This window comes from Chrysemys picta, chromosome 23 (assembly GCF_011386835.1).
Source record: "Chrysemys picta bellii isolate R12L10 chromosome 23, ASM1138683v2, whole genome shotgun sequence".
Taxonomy (NCBI): Eukaryota; Metazoa; Chordata; order Testudines; family Emydidae; genus Chrysemys; species Chrysemys picta.
The window spans coordinates 4,796,703-4,820,582 of NC_088813.1; the positions used below are offsets into that span (position 1 = coordinate 4,796,703).

General features: G+C 51.4%; 1 protein-coding gene across 1 annotated transcript in view; it reads right to left on the minus strand.

Annotated features, from left to right (window-relative positions):
• Positions 1-17,397, minus strand: part of FABP3 (fatty acid binding protein 3) — a 258,275-nt gene extending 240,878 nt beyond the window's left edge. The window contains exon 1 of the mRNA XM_065576966.1: positions 17,391-17,397. The gene's annotated coding sequence lies outside the window, so the exon portion shown is untranslated. The remainder of the gene's footprint in view (positions 1-17,390) is intronic.
• Between the last annotated feature and the right edge of the window lie 6,483 nt (positions 17,398-23,880).

The window sequence follows — 23,880 nt, forward strand, 5'->3', positions numbered from 1 at the left end:
ATTACCTTCCCTCTAGGGCTTCCTCAGCTATTGCAGTAACTACTCAGAGCAGCCTGCAAGATGAAAGCCTCAGTGGGCTCTCCCCAGGCGAACTGCCTCTGTTAGCCTCTCCGCTGTTCCGTTGATTTAGTTGGGGATTGGCCCTGCTTTGAGCAGGGGGTTGGACTAGATGACCTCCTGAGGTCCCTTCCAACCCTGATGTTCTATGATTCTATGATTGCTGCATTATGATGCCATTCGCTAGTGGGTACCTAAGCCCTGGGGAAGGGCCACGCCATCAAGCTATGAGCTATGGGGCTGAGGACAGGCAGGAGTGCCGCCAGCTTTTCTGCCGCCCTAGGCGGTGGAAGGTCCTGCCCCGAAATGCTGCCCCCCACAGAGGCGGCGGAAGGTCCCGCTGCCGAAATACCACCGCGGTCGCCACCCCCCAAATTGTAGCGCCCTAGGCAACCGCCTAGGTCACCTAATGGGTTGCGCCAGCCCTGAGGAAAGGGCTTGGGAATGGAGTTTGTAAGTGTGGAGCCATCTCTAGCTGATGCGTTTCCTGGCGCCATCTAGGAAAGACACCTCGAGGCGCTGAGCAAAGTGGAAAAAGGCCTTGTGCTCCTGCTGGCAGTATTCCCCATGACCTCCAGGTGGCAGTTCTGCTCCTCCCTCCCCGGCTGCCGGGTTAGAAAGCGCTCTCCTCAGCGGGATCGATATTCAGGCATGCAGGTGGCTGGGAGGGGTGTGTGTGGGGGGGTAAGAACTCCTGAGCCACAGCCACCCCTAGGCACTAAAGGGTGAAAGGCAACCCCACCCCCCAGACAGGGAAATGTAAATGCTGTCACAGGCCGGGAAGACAAGGGAAGCCACAGGGCCTAACGCACGGGCGCGTTGCCAGGAGCCCTCTCACTGACCCTGGAGTGGGCTGGGGGAAGCTGCTGCCTCCAACCAAGCTAAATGGAACCAGGCTGCACAGCCCTGCCAAGCCCCACTGAAATTCACCACATGTTGCAGCTGGCTTTTGAAACCGAGGAAAGTCACCCAGACCCCTGGCAGCGTGGGGCCATGGCGTGGTGGTGGTGGTGGGAATCTAGCCCTCCCCCAGCACAGCGTGTTCTGCGGCAGACGCCTTCCTGATTTATTCCGACAGCGTGAAGAACAGAAATGGAGATTTTTCCCTGGGATGCAATTTCTGTGGCTTTTAGCTTTGTGACTCGAGAAAGGCAGAGATGGGGGCCTGCCTGGGCCAAGGTATTTCTGAAATGCTTCTTGTTGGCCAAACCGATCCCCTCTCTCCGCCCCCATCCTAGTTGGACCCTGCAGCAGAAGCAGCCTCTCCCCTGCAGAGTTCCAGCCTGCAGTACAAGAGACCTGAGTTTAGCGATTCGCTGAGAAAGCAGCGTGACTGAGAGGATCATGTGCTAGACTGGAAGTAACAAGAGCTGCAGTATATTACTGGGTCTGCTCTGGGCTGCTGGGTGACCTTAGCCAGGTCAGTTCAACTCTTTGTGCCTCCGTTTCCCTATGTGTAAAATAAGGATAATGATACTGACCTGCATAGATGCAAAGAGGTGTTATTGTTATGAATTAGAGCAGGGGTCGGCAACCTGCGGCACATGTGCCAAAGGCGGCACGCGGGCTGATTTTTAGTGGCACGTTGCTGCCAGCCGGGGTCCTGGCCGCCGGCCCCGCTCAGCCCGCTGCCGGCCTGCATGGATGGAACCCGGGCCGGCAGCGGGCTGAGGGGGGCCGGCGGCTGGGACCCTGGCTGGCAAGGGGCCAGCAGACAGAACCCCAGACCGGCAGCAGGCTGCGTGGCTCAGCCCGCTGCCGGTCTCGGATTCCATTTGCTGCCCGCGCTGCCGGTCTGGCACGCGAAACTTTTTTTGGGCACGCAAAACCTTAAATTAATGAAGACTTGGCACACCACTTCCAAAAGGCTGCCAACCCCTGAATTAGAGGCAGCACACTCTTGCCCTTGCAACAGAATGGGGTTGTTTTCCCAGCCATCGGAAATGGCAATATAAGTGGCTAAAGGTGCTGGAAAGAGAGTAGATCTGGGGCCAGAGCCGAGCTGGTTTCAATTGGCCTAACCCCACAGATTTCACCAGAGGCAACGTGACATATGCTCACTGAGGCTGCAGCCTGATGGAAATGAAATTAATTTTCCAGCCTGTTTCAGGGATCCGGAGTTGTATTAAATCTCTCTCTAAGATTGTTGGAAAGTTAGTGCTCAGAAGGAAGGCTTAGATGGAAGGAGAAGAGACTTTGGGATCCCCTCCCCAGGTTGCAGGATCTCATTTATACCAGTCTGGCCCCCGTTGTAGTCACTGGCCCTGATTCTGCTTTTGGGTTCACCAGTGTAAACCGGGAGTAACTCCAGAGAAGTCGTTACACAGGGATAAAAGCAGCATGAATAAGATCACAACCAGGCCCAATGGAGTGTGGAGGGAGTCTCGCGGGTCTAACTGAAGGCAGGGTTTGGCCTGGTTTGTTCTGTCTCTTATGCAATATGCCCGTCTTCATGCTGCTCTTTCTGGGAGGCAGGAGGCTGTTTGCTGGCTGGGAAGCTGCAAAGGCAGGCCTGGGGTTCAAGGAGACCCTGGGAGGGCTTCATTTTCCTGCTTACTTTTGTAACTACGCCTTAGAGGACAGAATGAACCATTTGTTCCCTCCTGAGCCCCCCAGCCACAGGAGATGCTTTGGTTAATATGATCAAATCGTCCCTTCTCAGACGTGGGACCGTGTCCTTGTGGTATATGGAGAACTGGACTGAAGCTGTAAAATGTCACTTTAAATAAAGCTGGTCCAGTAAATGATATTACCGGGCCTCCCATATCACTTGAAATCCTCAGGATATTTTCCTGGTCCAGCTTGCAGGCTAGGGGGCTCTGTAGGGAAATACGCTATCTAGACGTCTTAGTCTGCAGCAAGCCAGCCTAGGGTCAGGTGGGTTGAGTGGAGTGTATACCTTGCTGGCATGCAGCCTGGCAGAGAAGGGGTTAACGGTAGTCAGAGGGGAGCAGGAATCCCCCCAGTGACAGCTGCAGCAGAGGATGGCTAGTTAGGGACAGGGCCTTTCCTCTAGGCTAGCACAAAGGAGAAGCTATTGGATCCATCAGAGTAGGGGGCCTCTGTTTAGGCTCAGGCTGAATGCAGAGAACGGTAACTGAAATAAGCATCTCCTGACCTTTATGGCCTGCTGGGGCTGGATGGAGCCATGAGCCATTGTGCTTTTAGCTTTGCACAAATCTTTTTTGGTGGCGGCCATGTAAACATGATTTATCCCATCAGAATAGTTGGAGCCTCACTTGCGCCTTGAGGAGGAAGGGGAATGAGGGGTCTACCTTAGGGGCGGAACCCCAGAGCAAAGCCTAGTGGAGCGCTTTCCAGGGGGCATTCCAGCCAAGGGAGAGACGACGGCCAGAGGGAGTGGGTGACAACCTCTGCTGTTGTGTAGGGTTACCATACGTCCGGATTTTCCCGGACATGTCCGGCTTTTGGGGGCTCAAATCCCCGTCCGGGGGGAAATCCCCAAAAGCCGGGCATGTCCGGGAAAATCGGGAGGTCAGCCGGGCCGGCGGGGAGCCGGCCTGCGGGGAGCCGGTCAGCCGGGCCGGCGGGGAGCCGGTCAGCCGGGCCCGCGGGGAGCCGGGCCCGCGGGGAGTCGGGTCAGCCGGACCCGCGGGGAGTCGGGTCAGCCGGGCCGGCGGGGAGCCGGTCAGCCGGGCCCGCGGGGAGCCGGGCCGGCGGGGAGCCGGTCAGCTGGGCCCGCGGGGAGCCGGGCGCGGGGAGCCGGGTCAGCCGGGCCCGCGGGGAGCCGGGCCGGCGGGGAGCCGGGTCGGCCAGGCCGGCGGGGAGCCGGGGCCGGGAGCCGGGGGGTGCGCCGGGCCGCCGGGGGCCGGCAGTGCTGGGCGGGCCGGGGGTGGTCGGCGGGGGCCGGCACCCCAGGGCCCGAGCCGACCCAGGCTGGAAACGCCGGGGGGCCAGCCTGGGCCGCGCCTCCTCCCCCCCACACCTCCCTTACCTGCTTCAGGCTTCCCGCGAATCAAATATTCGCGGGAAGCAGGGGAGGGGGCGGAGACTTTGGGGAGGGGGCGGGGTTGGGCGGGGGTGTGGGCGGGGCTGGGGGCGGGGCCGTGGGCCGTGGAGTGTCCTCCATTTGGAGGCACAAAATATGGTAACCCTACTGTTGTGTGACCAGGAGGCTGCTCCAGGGCGTAGCCAGGGCACTGGGTGTCTGTGGCACTATGTTGTCAAACTGTGCTCAGGTCTAGGTAAGTCACAGGTAAAAATGCCACCAGCTGGTCTACACTAACACTCCTACTGGGGAGCGGCAGAGCTGGGAGCTTATAAGAAAAATGCTAGTGTAGGCAGGGGAGAGCCTGGGTGAGGCAGATGAATGTGAAGGGGATTCTTCATGGAGCTGCAATGGGTTCTTGATGATCCAGGGCCAATATCTCAGCACAGCACTTTGTCCCTAACTGATAAGTGCTGTCATGCTGGAGGTGCCGTCTGTTATAGGAGACGGAAAGCCCACTCATGACCCTGTTCCCAAGATGTAGAGTTTGTGAGCTTGAGTGTCCTGACCAGATTCCAGTTGGAATAAATACATTCTCCCTGCCTAAATCCCCCTGAAGTTTCAATAGAGTTTGTCATTCTTCTTCATTTCCTGTCCTAAGTTCCGGTGTGCCCCCATTGAACAGCCATTAGAGTCCCCTCACAGCTGGCTCCATTTCAGTGGTGGGAGAAGGATGCCTGGATTTATAATGTGGGTGAAGCATTTTAAGATCCTGTAGGATGAACGGTACGCGTAAGATATTATGGGCTTGAATCTGATCTCGCTTATACGGGTGTAAGTCCACGGAGTCCAATGGACTCACACAAGTGTAAGGAAGAGGAAAATCAGGCCCTATAATGAGGTCTACATACGGAGAGAGGAAAATATACTTCTACAAGCAGCCCATTAGTGAGAGGCACCGTAGCTACTTCGACATTCATGATAGCAACTCAAGCCAAGTTAAACTTGTCTACACGGGGGGTGGGGGGTTAATTCTCAGTAACTTTAATTAGTTGTTGTATCAATCAGGCAAGGTGCTAACAAACTTCAACAGGACTTTATTTTTAAAGTGGAAACCTCTTTACCAAGCTGCTGCTGCACCCTCTGTAACTCTCACTCTGCCGCCTCAACTCCTCCTCCCTCCTTCCTGTTTCCTGTCCTTTCAGACTCCCAACAGCCAGTGCTCCCAGTTCTAATAATTACAAGCAACATCTAAACACCACATTCCCTCCTCTCTTAAGAAACTCTCCCAATTAAAATAAACATTGTTGTTCTAACCACAGGAACAAATAAGAAACAAGACACTATACTGTTGGCAGAAATATTACACTGAAAACACTGTAGATGCTACATAACCTAGTCTTTAGTCCAGACAGGTGGTCATCTGGGTCTGACAGGCCATCTCTCAAGTCCCGGTTCCAATGCAATGTCTTGTTGTGTTGATACTACAGTGAAGTCATCCAATGCAGACTGGGTGTTGGCATAATCTTCTCTTGGTGCATAGGCAGGTGCAAGATAAGAAGCATTCCATACCCGCCCATCAGAAAGTCGATAGGTGTAAGGTCCCTTCTTCTCTATGATTTTAAGAGGAGCTGTGAATTTATGGTCCCATTTGCATAAGATTCCAGGTTTTCATATTCTAACGAAGGAACCACACTCAAACTTTGGTTCCTTAGCACCCTGTCGCTTGTCTGTGAAAGCCTTAGACTTTGCTTGGTTCTGTTCAACTGTTTTTCTCACATCATCCTCAGTTGGGGCCTCAGGTCGTGCCTTTAACAATCCAGCAATGTTCAGTTTAGTATTCATCTGTTTCCCATGCAGTAACTCTGCAGGTGATCTTTGCGTTGTGGCATGTCGTGTAGCCCGGTACGCTTGCAAGAAATCAGTAGTGAAGGGTATCCACAATCGCCCTTCCAGTTTAGCTGTTTGCAAACTCTCTTTCAAACTTCTGTTAAACCGTTCAATTTCCCCATTGGCTTGAGGGTAATATAGCGATGACCTTCTGTGTAAAATATTCCTCTCTGCTAGAAAAGTTTCAAACTCCAGGGAAGTAAATTGACTACCATTATCTGAAACCAGTTCTTTGGGGTTACCTTCCCGGCTAAAAACTGAAGAGAGGAACTTAATTACTGTAGCAGAAGAGATTTGCGATGTAAACGCTACCTCAGGCCATTTGCTGAAATAGTCTATTAAAGTGATGGCGTAACGACAGTCAATTGGAGCAGTATTAAAGGGTCCTACAATGTCAATCGCCACTTTTTCCCATGCAGATTCAGGAAGAGGAACAGGCTGTAATGGAGGGGTACAGGTCACTCCTGTCTTATCATGCATTTGGCAAGTGACACAGGATTTTATGAGTGCTTCAGTTTGAGAGTCCATCCCTGGCCACCAATACAGATCCCGTAGTCGTTGTTTGGTTCTGACAATTCCTTGATGAGTATCGTGTGCCAGGTGTATGAGTTTTGACTGTAATTCTTCTGGCACAAGTAGCCGGTGTGTACTTCGTAGCACACAGCCATCGAGCAAAGAAAGTTCATCCCGAACTCTAAAATAAGGCAGCAAAACTGGGTCAAGGTTTTTAGGGTTACTGGGGCATCTCTTTGTCAGAAATTCCCGTAGTTTTTGTTGAATTGGACATGCTGAACAAGCAGCTTGAAATTGTTCTCTTGTAACTGCAGTAAGGGTGCTTGTAATAAGCGCAACTACTACATCCTCATCCTCCGGTGGACCATTTGGTGAAGGCAAAGGCAGGCGAGAAAGGCAATCAGCTACCACATTTTTGTTTCCAGGCTTATATTCCAGTTCATAATTGAAAGAGAGTAGTCTTGCAGACCATCTAGCAATCAGATATCTTGCTCTTCGCCGTCCTTTCGTGATGAGCAACGTCGTCAAAGGGCTGTGGTCTGTGCGCAACTTGAACGTGCGGCCCCACAGGTAAGTCTCCATTTTTCAGTAGCCTAGACACAGCAAGTGCTTCTTTTTCGACTGTAGAATATTTTCTCTCAGCATTACTTAGTGTCCTTGAAGCAAATGCAACAGTCCTCTCTGTGTTGTCCTCATGAAGTTGTGTGAGGACAGCCCCAAGTCCATAATCAGAAGCATCAGTAGTTACAATTGTGGGCAATGCAGGACTGAATAGTGCAAGTACTGGACTATGTACAATCAAGTCTTTCACCCTCTCGAAACTAACTTGTGCATCCGTTGTCCACACTAAGGTTGAACTTCTCCGTAGTAATTCTCATAATGGTTCAATGACAGAAGCATAATTGGGAATGAATTTTGCATACCAGGAGGTAAGACCCAAGAAGGAATGTAAGGTTTCCAAATCTGTTGGAGGAGGAGCATTTGAAATTGCCAGGATATGATCTGGATCAGGTTTTAGTCCAGCCTGTGAAATTGTATGCCCCAGAAAGGAGAGTTCAGTTTGTCTAAATTTGCATTTGGACCTATTGAGCTTGAGGCCTGCTTTGCTGATGCAGTTTAGTACAGACTGTAGGTTATTGTCATGCTCCTCAGTAGTATTTCCAAACATGATAATATCATCCAAATAGCACTGAACTCTATGTTGATTCTTCAGAATCAATCACATCATTTTTTGGAAGGCACTTAGGGCTGATGCGAGACAGTATGGAACATGTTTAAAATGAAATAGTCCCTCATGTGTAATAAATGCTGTGAGGTCTCTGCTATCTTCATGCAACATAACCTGGTGTTATGCGCTCTGCAAATCAAGAGTAGAAAACATCTTTGCTCCACGGAGTTCTGCAAATACTTCTTCTATGTGAGGAAGAGGATGGCTGTCAATCACAATAGCTTTATTTGGCTCCCTTAAGTCCACATAAAGGTGAATGCCTCCTCCCTTCTTCTGCGTCACTACTATAGGTGAAACCCATTCCGAGGAGTTAATCTCTTCAATAATGTCCTTTTGAACAAATTTTCTAAGTTCCTCTGAAACAGCTTTCCTGACTGAAAATGGTAAGGGCTGTAACTTTTGTCATACAGGCACCACATTATTCTGCATTTTAACTTTATGCAGAAACCCATAAGCACAGCTGAGTTTCTCCTTAACCTGGTGTTGGGTCCCAGCTGAAACTGGTGTGTGTACCGCAAGAGTGCTTTGTTGAGGAAGATCAATTCGTCCATTAACTACCCTGATAGTTAAAGCAGCCAATAAATCTCTGCCAAGGATAGGAGTGCCTTTGTGGACAATGTAGAACTCTGCAGTTACACAGCAATCACCAAAGTAACTATTGCTGGCAGGCAGCCATGTACTGGAATATGGTTTTTCAAATAGCATACCAAGTGACGTTTGGGTTCAGTAAGAGGCACATCTTTAAAGTAATGCAAATAGATGGAATCAGGTAGTATAGATACTGCTGAGCCAGTGTCCAACATTAGCTGCATAGAGTGTGATTTGCCTGAGGGTATGGCAGAAACATTTACAGTGCACTTTATCTGTTCTGGAATACGTACAGCAGTGGTTTTGTCCACGCTCAGCACAGTAACATCTGGTATTGCAACTGCATGCACCCGTTGATTGAACTGGCTACTGCGACCTACTTTAGCAAAATGCCCAATCTTTTTGCAATGATTGCACTGAGCTACTTTTGCTGGACATCCTGTGTAGCTTGCAAGATGTTGCGGGGATCCACAGCGAAAGCATGCTTGTACTGTATGTTGCATTTGCTGGTTCAGTGGCTTTTCATTAGTTTTCCTTTTGCAATTGTTTGTCTGAAGCGATAGTGAACTTTTCTGCAAAGGAGTCACAGCCCGGACTGCGCCTTCTGTACCCTTGCTCATTATTTTGGCTTCAGCTGTAGCTGACTCAGTCTGAGTAGCAATGGTTCTTGCTTTTTCTAGTGTAAGTTGTGGTTCTAGAAGTAAGCGTTCTCTTACACGAAGCACGGTTGTTTTCTCAATGAGCTGGTCTCTAATCATCTCATCTGCCATATTCCCAAAGTCACAAGTTACAATCAGACTCCTCAGGGAGGCAATATATTGCATTATAGTCTCCCCTGGTTTCTGCTCACGCTGGCGAAATCTGTAGCGATTAGCTACTACATTCACTTTTGGCACAAAAAAAGTTCTTTAATGCAGTGAACGCAGTCTCATATTTATCATCTGCAAGGGGAAAAGTGTAAAATATACGCTGCCCTTCTGCTCCAAGGCAGTGGATTAGCAGAGCACGCTTTCTTACTTCAGAAATCTCTGTAGCACTGATTGCAAGCAGATAAGTCTCAAACATATGGATCCAGGCAGTAAAAGCAATTGGAGGCTCACCTGGGCTTTGCAGAAAGGGTGCAGGTGAGTTCAGAGGCAGAAGATCCATCCTCGTCGCCAAAATGTTGCATCAACCAGGCAAGGTGCTAACAAACTTCAACGGGACTTTATTTTTCAAGTGGAAACCTCTTTACCAAGCTGCTGCTGCACCCTCTGTAACTCTCACTCTGCCTCCTTAACTCCTCCCCCCTCCTTCCTGTTTCCTGTCCTTTCAGACTCCCAGCAGCCAGTGCTCCCAGTTCTAATAATTACAAGCAACATCTAAACACCACATTACTGCATGTTCAACTCGGTCACATTGACTGGTTGCAGTCCGGTCAACCTGATCCCAGAGCAGTGGGGGGTACGCAGGCAAACAGAAAAGCCATTTTTGGTGCCATGCAAAGCAGTGTGGGAGAGCAACTGGTGGACTGCTAACCTAGTGTGAATGGCTAGTGTGTGCACATGAACATTAGCCCTTACTAGCCCAATGTGTAATGAACATAATGCATGTGCAAAGTGGATTCCTGGACAGTTAGTGCGCTTTGAAGAATTGTGTGGAATGGGGGCAGGCAATTTGGTGAATGCTAACTAAAACTGATGTGCACTAGCCCCCCTACCCCATAGACCATGCAGTGACTGTCCCTGGGGGAGCATTTAGGGTACATGTACACTTTGAGCTGAGGTGTGATTCCCAGCTTGAAGAGATACCTGTGCTAGCACTGATCGCGCTAATGTGCTCAAAACAGAGGGTACCTGCGGGGAGGGCTAACTGCCCATCCAAGAGCATAGGCAGGCACTCAGGGCAGCTAGCCCCTCCCACTGCATGTGCTGCCACGTCTGCACTCTGCTTTTAGCACACTGGCTCACAGCTCCAGCTCCAAATGTAGGCAGCCCATGCACGGCCTGACACCATTCCCACTAGAGTCCCTGGAGTTCTATCCCTGACGGCGAACGGAGCAGGAGAACTCTGCCAAGCACTAGAACACTGGAGGTTGTTTGTGTTGGTTACAGGGCTGGCGGGTACTGCAGAGACATAATCGTGCTAACCACAGACACAGTCAGAATGTCCAGGGGGCACTATTTCTGAAGGAGTGTATTGCTAAACGTGTAATAGCAGGAGCATAGCACCTCGTGGCGCCAATAATTAGGGATGCCAACCCTCCCGCATTGCCCTGGAGTCTCCAGGAATTAAAGATTAATCCTTAATTAAATATTGTGTCAAGTGATGAAACCTCCAAGAATATGTCCAAGCAAAATTGGCAACTCTAGGCACCATCCGAGACTGGGGCCACATTGCAATCTAAATAAAGGTGGGAGGTGAAACAGAGGGAAAATGGCTTGCCCAGGGCAGGACTGACAAACCAGGTCTCTTGACTCCCATGCCCTACATCACACTGCTTTCCTCTGAAGCCCAGGGCTGTCTTTGGCCCTGTTTGTCAAACGTAGCTCTGCCTTAGCTGGACAGCTAACAGCTCTCTTTTCACCCCTCCTTTGTTTGTTTCTGTGATGATCAGGGAGTGGAACCTGGAACAGCTGACATTGCCCCATTGCCACTAGCAGAGCAGGCAGGGAACACTGTGGAGGCTGGGCACCACAGGAAGTACCGCGCAAAGGGTCCAGCGTGACAGTACCCGGCGGCCTTCTGATTGGTCAAGTGCACTATTTAACCTGGAGGGCGCCTCCGGAAGTTGTCTGGGCAACCATATAGACTTCTGCCCTGCTGCAACTTCTGACCACATCTTGTTTTCTGCTCTCTAGTCTCTGACCCTGACTTATTGAACCCAGCTCTAGCGATTCCTCCGACCCCTGCTCACGGACTGCGGTCTTGTGGCCATCCTTGAGATGGGGACACCAACCCAGCTGTGCTCACTAGGCCAGACCACCTATGCCCGAGTCCCTTACAGTTTCTTTGACTTTTCTCACTTTTGTGTTGAAGTAGCGGAACACATGCACTATGTGACATCTGATTTGCACGACACCTTGGTATGATCTGGGGAACAGGCTTTATTTGAACTTCTTAGTCCGTCCATTTAATATTGAATTGAACAGTAATAATCTTTACTTACTGTGCTCTTCACTGAAAGATTTCAAAGTGTTTGGGGAAGGCCAGTCAATATTTTAGTGTCAATCCATGTTACAGTTGGGGAAATTGAAACACAGGGAACAGAAGTGACTTTCTTATTGCTGCATAGCAGAACAGTGGCAGGCTCAGGCCTACAAGCCCATGCCTCCTGACGCTCTGACCAGTAGACCAAGTTCTGCTCTCCTTGCAATTCTCCGTATCGGTCTGTTGTATTTGGGGAACAACAGAGAAATCCTCTAGTGATTAATTTGTCACCTGTAGGTTTCTGTGGCTGGAATGTCTGACCGTACAGTCTGCTGAACACCATGAATGTGAGCTCAGGTCAATGAAAAGGCTAGCCTGGCACTGGAATTCCTGTCAGTGCATTTCAATCAGTGCAATCGTAGAAAAATGAATTGATTGCAAAACATGCCATGTAAAAAAGACAAGTGGGAATAAACCAGTTCGGGCCTGGGAAGAGATGTCTCAAATCGACCACTGCAGAATAAAGTTCAGGACAGGCTACAGCTCGTAAGTAAGTTTGTCCCCAGCTGGGGTCCTGTGTGCTCTGTAATTGCTTGTAAGTAAATAAAATACACAATCTTGGCTCCTCAGCCAAGAGGCTGTCATCTATAAACAGGATGAAGATGAAGAAACCCCATGCCAGCTGGGAATCATTCGGAACTTCCCAGAATCGGAGCGTTCTGCAAACTAGGCAGTGGGGAATATCTTGTGGTCTAGACTTGAGCTGGTTATTCCCCCAGCGCGTGACCCTCCAGCACAAAATTAGTTGACAGCGTAAGGGAAACGTGTTGCAGAATGGCAGTCGTGCCACGCACAGCGCTGCTGTTTGGACGCTCGCTCGGCGGGGATGGATTGATGTCAGCGATGCCCATGATGGGAAGTGTCTGTGTGCAACCTATGAAAGCCAGCTGTGTACGTCCACACTGGATCGGGAATTGCTCGGGTAGACGTAGGTGCACCAGCTTTGCTTGAGCTAGCGCACTAAAAGTAGCAGTGTAGCCACGGTGACGTGACTGACAGGAGGGTCTAGCCACCCTGAGTTCAGTCCAAAGTCCTGGGAACATTGGCTGCTAGCCCCTTGCACCCGTACAGAGACATTTGATTTTTAGCATGCTAGCTCACCTCCCTGAGCTAGAAATCACACCCTTGGCTGCAGTGTGTCAACTGTAGGGCCCAAGGGGTAAGGAACTCTGTACCCTGTGGGTACCATAAGGTGTGAGACGTGCTTTCAGCTAGAACAAGGAGGCTAGTTATAAAAGACATTCCCAGGGATCAGGCCTCTTTAGCTCCCCTGCCCTTGATGATGATCTACTGCCCGTTGCTGAAGAGGGCAGTATATCAGATTAGCAACCTCTGCCGGCACCAATCCAGACAGCTTCATGAATGTTGCAGGAGTGAGCATTTGCCTCATCACCTGTACGATGAAGGGCCTCAAAGTCCTCTGTCATTTGTCATCATCGTGTTTCAAAAGTGGAGTCATCCAATCAGGGAAAGGAAACGATATCATGTGACTTAAGTGTCCCGTCACACACCTCGAATCATTGAACTGAACAATTCATGGACAGGACTGGAAACGTTGGCCCTGATGTACAGAGCAGCTCCCGTTGGTTTCGGCTGGTGTTGCGGGCTCACAAGCTATGTCTACACAGCAACTAGACTCTGTGGCTGGCCCATGCTAGCCGACTTGGGCTCGCAGGGCTCGGGCTGCAGGGCTGTTTCATTGGCTTGAGCTGGGGCCTGGGCTGTAGGACACGGCGAGGTGCAGGGTCCCACAGCTCATGCCCTAGCCCAAGGCCGGAAGTCTACGCAGCAATGAAACAGCCCCGCAGCCCGAGCCCCGTGAGTGCGAGTTGGTGGCACACACCAGCCACGGGTTTTTTTGGCTGTGTAGACATACCCTCAGTGACTCGGAAAAGCAGACCCTTTCCTTGCGCAGAGCCTGTGGTGAATAACTGCAGACAGTGACTGGGGTCACATACCTCAATAATACTAACCTGGTGCCAAGCTCTGCCCTCCCCTCTCCGGTCTGAGCCCTGCGAGGAGGCAGCAGTACATTGCTCATTAATGCAGGGCTAGTTCCCCTGTGCCACTAGCCCTACTTGCCACTCATCACCTTGCAGGCAGCGCGAGTGGTACCAGGCCGGTCCACACACCAGGAAATGCAGGTTTCAGGGTTAGCATCGCAGGCATTATCTAAGAGCTCTGCTTTAACTACTCTTATCCGGTCTCCTCTGAGGCGATCACAGATTCATTTATAGAGGGTGGGGGGAGGAAAGATACAGCAATTCAATCATGGATGCTTTATGTCTGGAACGTGCCCTTCCTGGGGCAGGCAAGCCCATGGGGAATCCGAGGCAGGCTGTCTCCGGCTTGGTGCTCTGTTTGAAAATAGGCAAAATCTCCTGACAGTTTGTATTACAAAAGCCAGATAGTTGTGACTGTTACATGGCCAAGTGAAGCTGAGTTCAAAACCCAGAAGGAGCCAGTTATTGTCCTGGGGACTGGCGTGTTCCAATCCCTACTGGAAAGCAGGCAAGGTTTTCAGATGCCACTGCCCAAGGCATACAGAGTAACAGAAAAGAGGTGCCCAACTCCCTTAGGAGCCTAAATCCCATTTTCAAAAGTGACTTGGGAGCTCACAAGCCTAAGTGCCAATGACTTTCAATGAGCTTTCGACTCTGAAGGGCCGGATTCCCAAAGGCCTGGCTCCATGACGGGATTCAGGCGCTGTGACGCTCAGTGTCATGGTGCAACACAGAGCCACAAAGCCTGAGTTCAGCTCCTAGGTTCCCTATACAGCGAATGGGGAGAGCCAGGTGCCTAGATTGTGACCCCCAAAGCCAACGCTTTCGGCGGGGAGCCGCCTAAGCTAGCCAATGGGAGATGCCGACAAGAAGGGGGTGTGCTAAGCCCCACCCCTCTTTCCAAGTTCAAGGCCTAAGTCCAGGCTGTAGGGAGTCGCCCCCCTGCTTGGGCATCATGAACCGGGGAAGACAGGGGAGGGTTGGATAATTAAATATTCCCTGGGCCAGAGACAGAGCAAGAATGACTTGACCTGGGGGGTCTCCCACATCCCAGGTGAGTACCCACTGGGCTAAGGGTTACAAGGGAGGTGCTCCTCTTCCCCCCGTTTTGTGTGGAGTTCGGTAGCCTCTGAGCACACCCACAGGATCAGGCCCTGCACACAACGTAAGTGGCCGAACTCCTCTCTTCCCCTGCTTCGTGGATTGCTCTGGGGCGTAGGCAGGCAGTAGGGCACCTGGAGGGAGGCAGCCATGTGCACGCCAGAGGCAGAAAGGTTGGCACTGAGAGAACCTGGACTGCAAAACCATAGGAACTGAGTGCGTTTATGTGCCCACTGGGTTCAGTGGCAACCAAGCGGGAGTTTTGTGGATTGCAGTGGTGCCTAAAACCAGTGCTTAGGCATCTGCATCCCTTTGTAGAGCCCACCCCTAATTCCCACGGATTTCAATGGCAGTCAGGAGTCCAAAGAGCTCTGAGGAGCTAGGCCTAACTGCCAGTGTCACTTTTGAAAGTGGGGCTTGGGGGCATTTGAAAATGTGACCCTCAGACTGGAATCGGGTCCGTGAAAGCTGATTGGTTGCCCCCTCTGGTGACTGTTCACCTTCCGAAAGATGAGGATTAACACTCCTCCCCTGGGGAAAAGTGCCCTGGGAACGGCAGTGACTGCGCTCCGCTCTGTGCTGCATTTCCCAGCTATACGGCAGGGCGGGAATTCCTTGGGACTCCTCGTTCAGAGTGAAGAAACCAATCACCAAAGAAAGATGGAGGACAAGGCTCTGTGTGAGACGGAGCACGGCTGTGCTGGTCACTCAGTCACCGTACGCACACCTCTGCCTTCCTGCAGAGAAGGGACACTCTCTTACATGACATAGCGCTCAGAACAGTCCCGTCTGACCTTCAGCTCTGTATCTACACCGCACCCAGGAGCTACATCAGACCTGAAAAATGGCACATCCAGCCTCTCCTAGTATCACACTGGGGCACCAGTTACCCACCGAGATGAGCTGCTTGCCTCAAGAACGAAAGCTGCTTGTGACAGGAACCTGGATTTTTCCAACAGGTCTCCCAGCCAAGCACTAACCAATCCTCACACTGCTTAGTCTGTAAGAGCCAGTGAGCACACAGACAGGTGACATGACTGCAGGCTGACAACTTTCTGCTACCAATCTGTGATCTCAAACAGCTGTTCAATTTTCGGTTCCTCACAGTGGTTTTGCCCTGGAGGAAAGGCTGCATGAGATATGAGCCCACGGCCTCATAAGAACTGGCAGTTTGTGTGCAGACCCCAGGACATGCAGCCAGGGGATTGTATTAAAGGCAGACTTGCCGTGATGTGTAGGCTATCTGTGCAGATAGACATCTTCATTTTTTCTGTTGCACGCTATTGAATACGTGGGCTCTCTATTTTTATTTTATTCCTGGGATTAACACATTGGGCAGCAGCAGGACGGGGCTTTCTTTTGAAAGAGGAGGGGAAGAATTTTACATAATTCAGTTAAATTAGGCACCCGGGGAAATCCAAATTGGACTTGATCATGTTTTCAGTGCCACATAGAGCCCCGTAATCAGCATCTGGAGCCATTAAACATCTCCCAGATGGACCTTGGAGCATGCATAATTAATTATGGAGCAAAGTCACTGCCTGGACTTCAAAGCAAACGCTTCCCCCCTCAGACAGAGTGGCAGTTCCGCTAGCTAACGTAGCCCAGTGGGGGGTTGCATGTGTTCGGCCCAGGTTCTCCCCGACCTGTTTTGCTACGTTCACATCTAAGCTAAAACCCAGCCTCACACTTCGACACAGGCGTCATCAAGCTGAAGCCCCAGTGAGTGTATTTGTAATGGGCATTGTGCACTACCCCTGGCCATGCCCGGCGTATAAGGCAGAGCTGCTGGCTGTTCAACACAGAGGCATTTGGGCGATGGGGGGGCAGGCTGGTTAAAGCAGCAAGAAAAATCATTTTGGGTCGATTGCAACTTCCTGGAGGCAGGGACTGTCTGTCTGTCTTTGGGTGTTGTGTAATGCTCTGGTGAGCGTGTGTTACAGGGCCCCCTCGGCACTGGTCTGCAGAGGATGTGAGTTGACCCAGCCCCCTACTCCACAGGCAGGGCTCTTCAGCTCCATTTTCGCAGCTTGTGCTCCGAGCTCTGGAGACCCCTGGTTCAGTCCCCAGGGTGGGGGCAGCTGCAATAGCAAATAATAATACAGGGCTGGGAGGGTGGCCCAACATGTTTGGGGAAAGGTAACCCAGGAGCGAGGCCCCAGAAACTGCAGGCCGGTGGCTGAGTGCACCAGCCCAGTGGAGATAGCGGCCGGGGACTGGGCAGTGCCAGATGATGAGGGATTTCCTCCCAGGAGCAGGGAAGAGGCTGTGTGCCAAGAGGGTGCAAGCCGACCGGAGCGGCCTGACCGTGGCCATGCCTGAAGCCGTCCGGAGCAGCGGGGAGAAGGAGGCTTCTAGGGAATCGCTATAAACTGGAGACAGTGGCGCTTCCCCCACCCCACCCCCATAAAGTGCCAAGAGCGGCTCTGGTGAAAGGCATCGTCCAAGCAAAACATTGAGAGTCAGGCCTAGATCAGACCGCTGGGTCTGAACACTTCCAAATGTGGCTCACTTTGCAATGTGGAGCCATTTCCCAGCCTCAGGCCCTTTTCCTTCTTCCCATCGTGTTCTGCAGCTGTGGTGAAGACCCGGGACTCAACTGGGTGTATCGTCCCTGTAAGCCGTTAGCAGCAGGGACCGTTCTAGTGTATCTTGGTACAGTGCCCAGCACCATGGGGCCACATCCTAGCTGGGCCCTCAGCACGTTGCTGGAGCACGAACGCTGTTACTAGCGCTGTCGGGAGAGTAGCTTCCTGGGAAGCCAGGGCTGGTGGGGGAGTGCGTTAAAGGGAGCTGATGGAGAGTAGGCAGAGACGCTTGGGCTGAGAAACTGACCTTGCTCAGTGAAATCGACATCTGGGGCAGTGGGCTGCTGAGGAGAGGATTTAAACAAAAATCTCCAGGAAGAGAAAATCGGTGTTCTTTATTAACCACGTTTTGATGCACGCCCGGGCTCTGCTGCAGCTGGAGTTGATTAGCAGCGCCTGATCCTAGTGTGTCTCACTGACATGTCTAGCGTCTGAGGGAATGGGAACCGAGAGCTGGTTTGTTGGGGAAAGCCGGGCTGTGTTAAAAACAGACCCAGCTCATCCAGCGATGTGAATCAGTGTAGCGCTGTGGGTGTGCAGGCAAATGAAAGAAAGCAAGGTCCCTGCCCAGGCTCCACTGGTGTCTAGCTGCTTCTAAGGACCTCCAGGATTTCCATTCTTAAGAAGAACCCGTGTGCCTGCTCTAGGAGGAGGAGGAGCCAGTCACTCGATGCCTCAGTTTTCCCATGTCGAAAACGGGGTAATCGCACTGACCAACCTCCTATAGGTGTCGTGAAGCGTAATTAACTGAGCAATGTTAGCAAAGTGCTTTGGGATCCTAAGCTGATCGGCGCTATAGATGTGCTCAATGTTATTGTTTTAAATAAATCGAAGAAACACCGTTAATTAACAGGTAAATAGACATATTATTTTAAAGAAAGTCAAAACATCCCAAATGAATACATTCCTGCTCAGGCATTCTCTCGGCAAACACACATCAAACAGCACATTACTGTGCTAACCTACCCCGCCTCTCCACCCCCAACCATGCTGTGGTAACAGGCCCAGTGCAAACACAGCCATGCTGATTGTGTAGCAGGCTAACCTACTTTTCAATTGTTTTTGTTATGATGTCAGACGTTCGTTATGCAGAAAGCAAGTGATTTGAGGCTGCTCTGGCTCATGGCTTGGCGTTGAGCTGCACGGCAGATTCAGGACACATTTTTTCCTGTACGTTGGACCTGTGAATGTTTAGAAACACAGTGCAATTCCATTGATCGCAAGGTGAGGAAGGTTGGGCATGTGGGTAAAACATTTTACTGAGTTTTAGCGGAGCTGTGTGTTCTAGGCCTTGGGCAAATCATTTAATATCTCCAGCCCTCAGTTCCCACAATGGCAACCGTTGTTTGTTCAGAGTGTGAGCTCTTTGGTGCAGGGACTGTCTCCTTCTGTACAGCCCCTGGCACAATGGGACCCTGATCTCAGTTTGCAGCCTGTAGGTGCTACCACAATACTGTTAATAATCTGCAGCTCCCTGTACTGCGTGCAGCACAAAGGAGGAGAGCCAATTAAATCGGCACTCAAACACAATTTGCTTTCAAACCCCGCTGTAAGCAGCTCCTGATTTCGCTCTCTGCCTTTTTCCTGGGCCGCTGATTCTACCTTCTGCGTAGCTTAAAAAACCCCAAATAAACTGGGACCTTGGTAGAGAAAAACATCTGTATCTATAAATAACAGCTGATGCAAGTGGGAACAGACTGTATCTTCACCAGCTCCCTGAGGCAGCCGAACCGCCTCAGCCCAGCCAACCTCATTCCCTCACGTGCTCCTGTAACATACACAAGTGGCTGCAGCTTCAGAGACACTTTCTGAAAAGAGCCTTTTTTTAAGAGAAAAGATTCTTCCAGTTGTTGTTCACAGCTCAACTTTCCTTGGCCCTTTCAGGGCTGATCTGGCGGAAGTTCAGGGAAGTTCTCTGTTTTACAGGAGGTCAGACAAGGGTGGTCAATTATTTTTTGTCAAGGTCCACATTTCTTGGTCAAGGTACAGTCAAGGTCCAGCCTACAGAAAAAATAATTAACCAAATAACAATAATGATAAGTTAATAAAAAGATTGTCCTACCTGTCCAGTTGTCCATCCCCTCTGCTAATCTGTCTATCACCTGTCTCCCACTCTGTCATGTTTTGCACAAAAGACAGCTGGGAAAAACTCAGACCTAGGCTTCCACCAAAGACACCAGCAGGAGGTAGAAGGCCTCCATCCCTTCCCTACAGGCAGAGAACCCCAGCTCGGAGTGAGGAGGTTTGCCAGAAGCTGTGCTGGTCTGACTGTATCAGCGTAGGTGACGCATTTACCTGCTGTACCTTTAATGTGACTCACACATTCCCTGGGACTGAGGTGCTGGCCAGTGTTTAATTCCCAGGCCCCACCTCACGTCAGCCTCCTTGAGTCACTGGGGTCAGTGGCTGGCTGTAATAGCACATTGCCTCTGACAACAGTCCCACTATGTTGCACTTATTTTCCTCCTGAAGTCTCAGACGTCTGACCCTGGTGATTTACTGCACATGAGCTTCTTGGGACCTCCATGACTTCCTCCTTAGAGAGGTCAGTCTCCATTCGGGCCATGCTCTGATTTCCCAGGACAGGTGACCTTGGAACAGGAGGTTCCCCATGTTCTGCCTGGAAAAGATCACTGAGGAATACAGAATGAAGTCTCTGCTAAGGTGCCCTGAATGGACGAGGCAGCAGATCCGAGGTAGCTCCACCAGGACTTTGGGGGAACAGAGGGCAGTCTGCTCCTGCCAGGGGGCTTGTCTTCACCAGCCAATTCACAGGAGTTACTGCTCGAGCGTTCCCCTCAATCCGACCCCCGTCTGCACACACCAATCCCTCACTTGTGCTGTGGTTGTGATCACGTCAGTCGGCGAGCACAGCCATAGGCAGAGGTCAGATCACAAGCGAGCTTCCCCTTGAGAGCTGCTGACTGAGTATGGATGTGGGCTAGCAATGCAACACAACAGTCAAAGGCCACTGGTCCTTCAATGCCACCCCTCAGTTCCCCACGACCGCCTGCCCCAGGGCCTTTTCTTAACAACTACCCATGCCCTGTTTCCTGACCAGAAGTCACCTCCCACTGCAAACAGGCCTGCTCAGCATTCTGTGCCCCCAGTCCCCCGCGGCTCCCAGGGGCAGTATCTGCACGCCTCCAGTTCCGAGACAGAGCTCCACTTTCCGAGAATGCCCATGAGATCCTGAGTGAGACGTACTGCCCAGCATGCCAGCACTGCTACGGCAGAGTTCAGCCAGATTCCCTAAGAAATGGAACCCGGAGGCTGCTCCGTCTCCCACACCGCTGTCCCCTGGCCCACAGTGTGGCTTGAGACGTTACCTATTGTGACAGACCCAGACCAGTGGGGTACAGGAGTCTGGTAGAGGGCAAATATACTGGTCACTGGATGAGTAGTTTTCTGTTCCCTGAGTGACCAGAGCAGGGGCTGCACTAGAGTAATCAGGAACCTGCTAGAACCAGTTAAGGCAGGCAGGCTAATTAGGACACCTGGAGCTAATTAAGAAGAAGCTGCTAGAATCAATTAAGGCAGGCTAATCAGGGCACCTGGGTTTTAAAAGGAGCTCACTTCAGTTTGTGGTGTGAGTGTGAGGAGCTGGGAGCAAGAGGTGCAAGGAGCTGAGAGGGTGAGCTGCTGGAGGACTGAGGAGCACAAGCGTTATCAGACACCAGGAGGAAGGTCCTGTGATGAGAATAAGGAAGGTGTTTGGAGGAGGCCATGGGGAAGTAGCCCAGGGAGTTGGAGCTGTCATGCAGCTGTTACAGGAGGCACTATAGACAGCTGCAGTCCACAGGGCCCTGGGCTGGAACCCGGAGTAGAGGGCGGGCCCGGGTTCCCCCCAAACCTCCCAATTGACCTGGACTGTGGGTTCTTCCAGAGGGGAAGGTCTCTGGGCTGTTCCCCAACCCACATGGTGAATCTCTGAGGCAAGAAAATCCGCCAATACGCGCAGGACCCACCAAGATAGAGGAGGAACTTTGTCACACTATGTTCTCATCTGTGTAGACAATGGGCCACCAAATCGTGTTGTGGAACAGGAGCACCTTCGGTGCGCACAGCGAAACCACTCTCACTTTAGGGGTTTGGCCCGGTGGCCCCTCCATCCAGGGAGCACAGGCTGTGCCAGTCTGTCGGGGAACCTCAGTGAAGACTCCCCCTTAGAGTCACCACAGCTGGGACTGGTTTCTTCTCTTATAAAAAGGATGCTACATAAAGAAGAGTGAAGGAAGGTTTGGGGCGGGGTTGCATGCTGAATATAGGTTCAGGTTCATTTGTGCTGGATCACAACCTGGTTACCCGATACTAGTCATCGCCCAAACACAGAGTGAAAGGGGGCAGGGGGAAAGATTCCTGATGAGACCCTTTGCCCTCCCTGCTCTGGCTGGCCAGCAACCTGAAAGCCCCTCTCTGAGCTGTCAGTCTCAGGGGGTAGCATCGCAGCCCCCCCATCAGTAGCTTCTCCTGACAGTAACCCCCTCTTGTCACTTGCGAAGCTGGGCGCCTCTTCCTGGGGGAGGCCGACACACTCGCACACCTACACTTCATTGTCACTTGAATATTGTAGAGCATGTTGTAAAACGCCTGGTTTCCTTCCCCAGCTCTTCCCTTTGTCACTAGTGAACATCCACTCCCCAGTCTGAGCCATTCCAGTCCCAGGGCGCGCTCTCGGTAAAGCACGCCCAGGGTCATTGCTGCCAGGCTGCGCTGCGGCAGACTCTGCTGCCGTGCTGGGTTGGGACGGGACTGTAAAAGCCCTATCTCTGTTGGATCTCTGCTTGGAACAGGGCCACAAGCGCTTTCTGAGCTGGTCCAGACTTCCTTCCCTGGGCGTAGCATGAGGCCTCGCAATAGAGTGGAGTGAATAGTGCAGCCGTGTATTCCCGGAGACGTGGACTAGACTGGGTTCGTGGTCTGGCTGGGGAGGGCTCTGGCCTACGTACACAGGAGGTCACAGTAGATGATCACAATGGTCCCTGCTGGCCTTGGAATCTCCGGATCCCATTTGACGCTGTTTCTGTTCACTTCTCCACAACCGTCAGCAAGGTTACACCTTCCGTCGTCACCTCCATCGGGAGATGGAGCATTTCAGCCCCCAAAGTCGCCTGTCGAAGAGCTTCACGGAGCATCCTCACCTCCACGCCCCAGAGCAGTTTGTCACATACGGCACTCACAGCTGTCTGATCGCAGTCCATGCGCTGGCCGTGTACCAAGTGCGCTGGAAACCCCGGGCCCTGCTTCTGTGTCACGTGGCCTGGTTTCAAGGGAACGGTGGGGGAAGCAGCAGCAACCCTAATGTCATCCTGCCTCTGCGGTGCCCTCTGGGGCAGGGCTTAGGCAGGTTTTTTTTTAATTTGTTTCCGTTAACAACCAGGATTTTCCATAGCCTGCCTCCCTCCTCACTCCTTTCTGTCCTTTGTAAGACAAAAAGCTGCAGCTCCCCCCCGTCTCCCAGGGTGCGCCAAGCCACAGTTTCTTCAGGTGCTTTTGCTGGGGGATGTACGGGCCATGTGTGGTCTCTCATCAGGAATGGGGAGATGCACTCCCTGACCTGGGTGATCCATACCAACTCCAGCAGCATGGCAGGGGGCCTGGCGGGCATGGAAAACACATGCCATGCGAGGGATCTGAATTGCCGCTGCCACGCAGTCGGAGCAGAGAGGGGCTAACGCAGCGTGGAGACACGAACGGGGCCAGTTTCCGCTTCTAAAAAAGGGGCAGTTTGCAAGTGGAACATGAGAAAATGTCCTGGCTTTGTCACAAAAATGGCTCAAATTCAGTCCCTTGTAATGAAATGTACAAGCCCTGGGCTCTGACCACTTTCCCCGTGAATATGTTGCAAAAGCCTCATGCCGGGATCACAGGACACTCATGCTGTGGTGCATTATTGTCCTTAGACACAGTCCAACGTGCACATTCTCTTCTCTTTGGTACTAATGATAGCAGCGAGTTAAACAAACAAACAAACTGTTCATCTCAAAGCTGTTCTAAAGCAAAACATGTGAAGGGCCTTACATGAAGCACTCAGTAGCTAGCTAAAAACAGTTAACGCAGAGCCCTGGGAGGTAGGAGACCTGGGTTCTTTTCTTGGTTTTGTCTTGGACTTCCCATGTGATGTTCTGCAGCCACTTCACCTCTCTGCTCCTCACTCTCCATGTTTTCAAACTGGGGATAATATGATCCCTGTAAAACCCTACAGCATCCTCTCTAGATTCTTGCCTGGGAGCTGGTCTACGTACCTGGTAGCTCAACTTAACTACATTGCTCAGGGCTGTGTACAATCTTATGCCCTGTGTGATGTAATGAAGCTGACCTAAGACACTGCTAGGCTGACGGAAGAATTATTCCATTGACCTAGATACCACCTCTTGGAGAGGTGGATTTACCATCATGATGGAAGAACCCCTTCTGTAACTGTAGTAAGTGTCTACACTACTGTGGAACAGCTGTAGCATTGTTAGTGTAGACAGACCCTAAGACACCTAAACAAGAGTCGGACTCTAGAGAATCCATCCTGAGGTTTACGCCGAGCACAGCAATGCATGTTGGGATGGAAGCTTAGTCTCTGCTGTATTGATATGCATGCCGTGCCTCTCTACCAGTGCTCTGATCTACGGCGTGTTTATTGTCACATGGAGGTTGTATGTGCCCCGTCTTCCCTCCAATGGCTAGTTCAGCCTATTGTAGAGATCTTAGATCTGATTCTCATTTACATTAATGCTCACCACTTTGGCAATATAAAAGGTCTTTAAAGTGGGAGTAAATGAA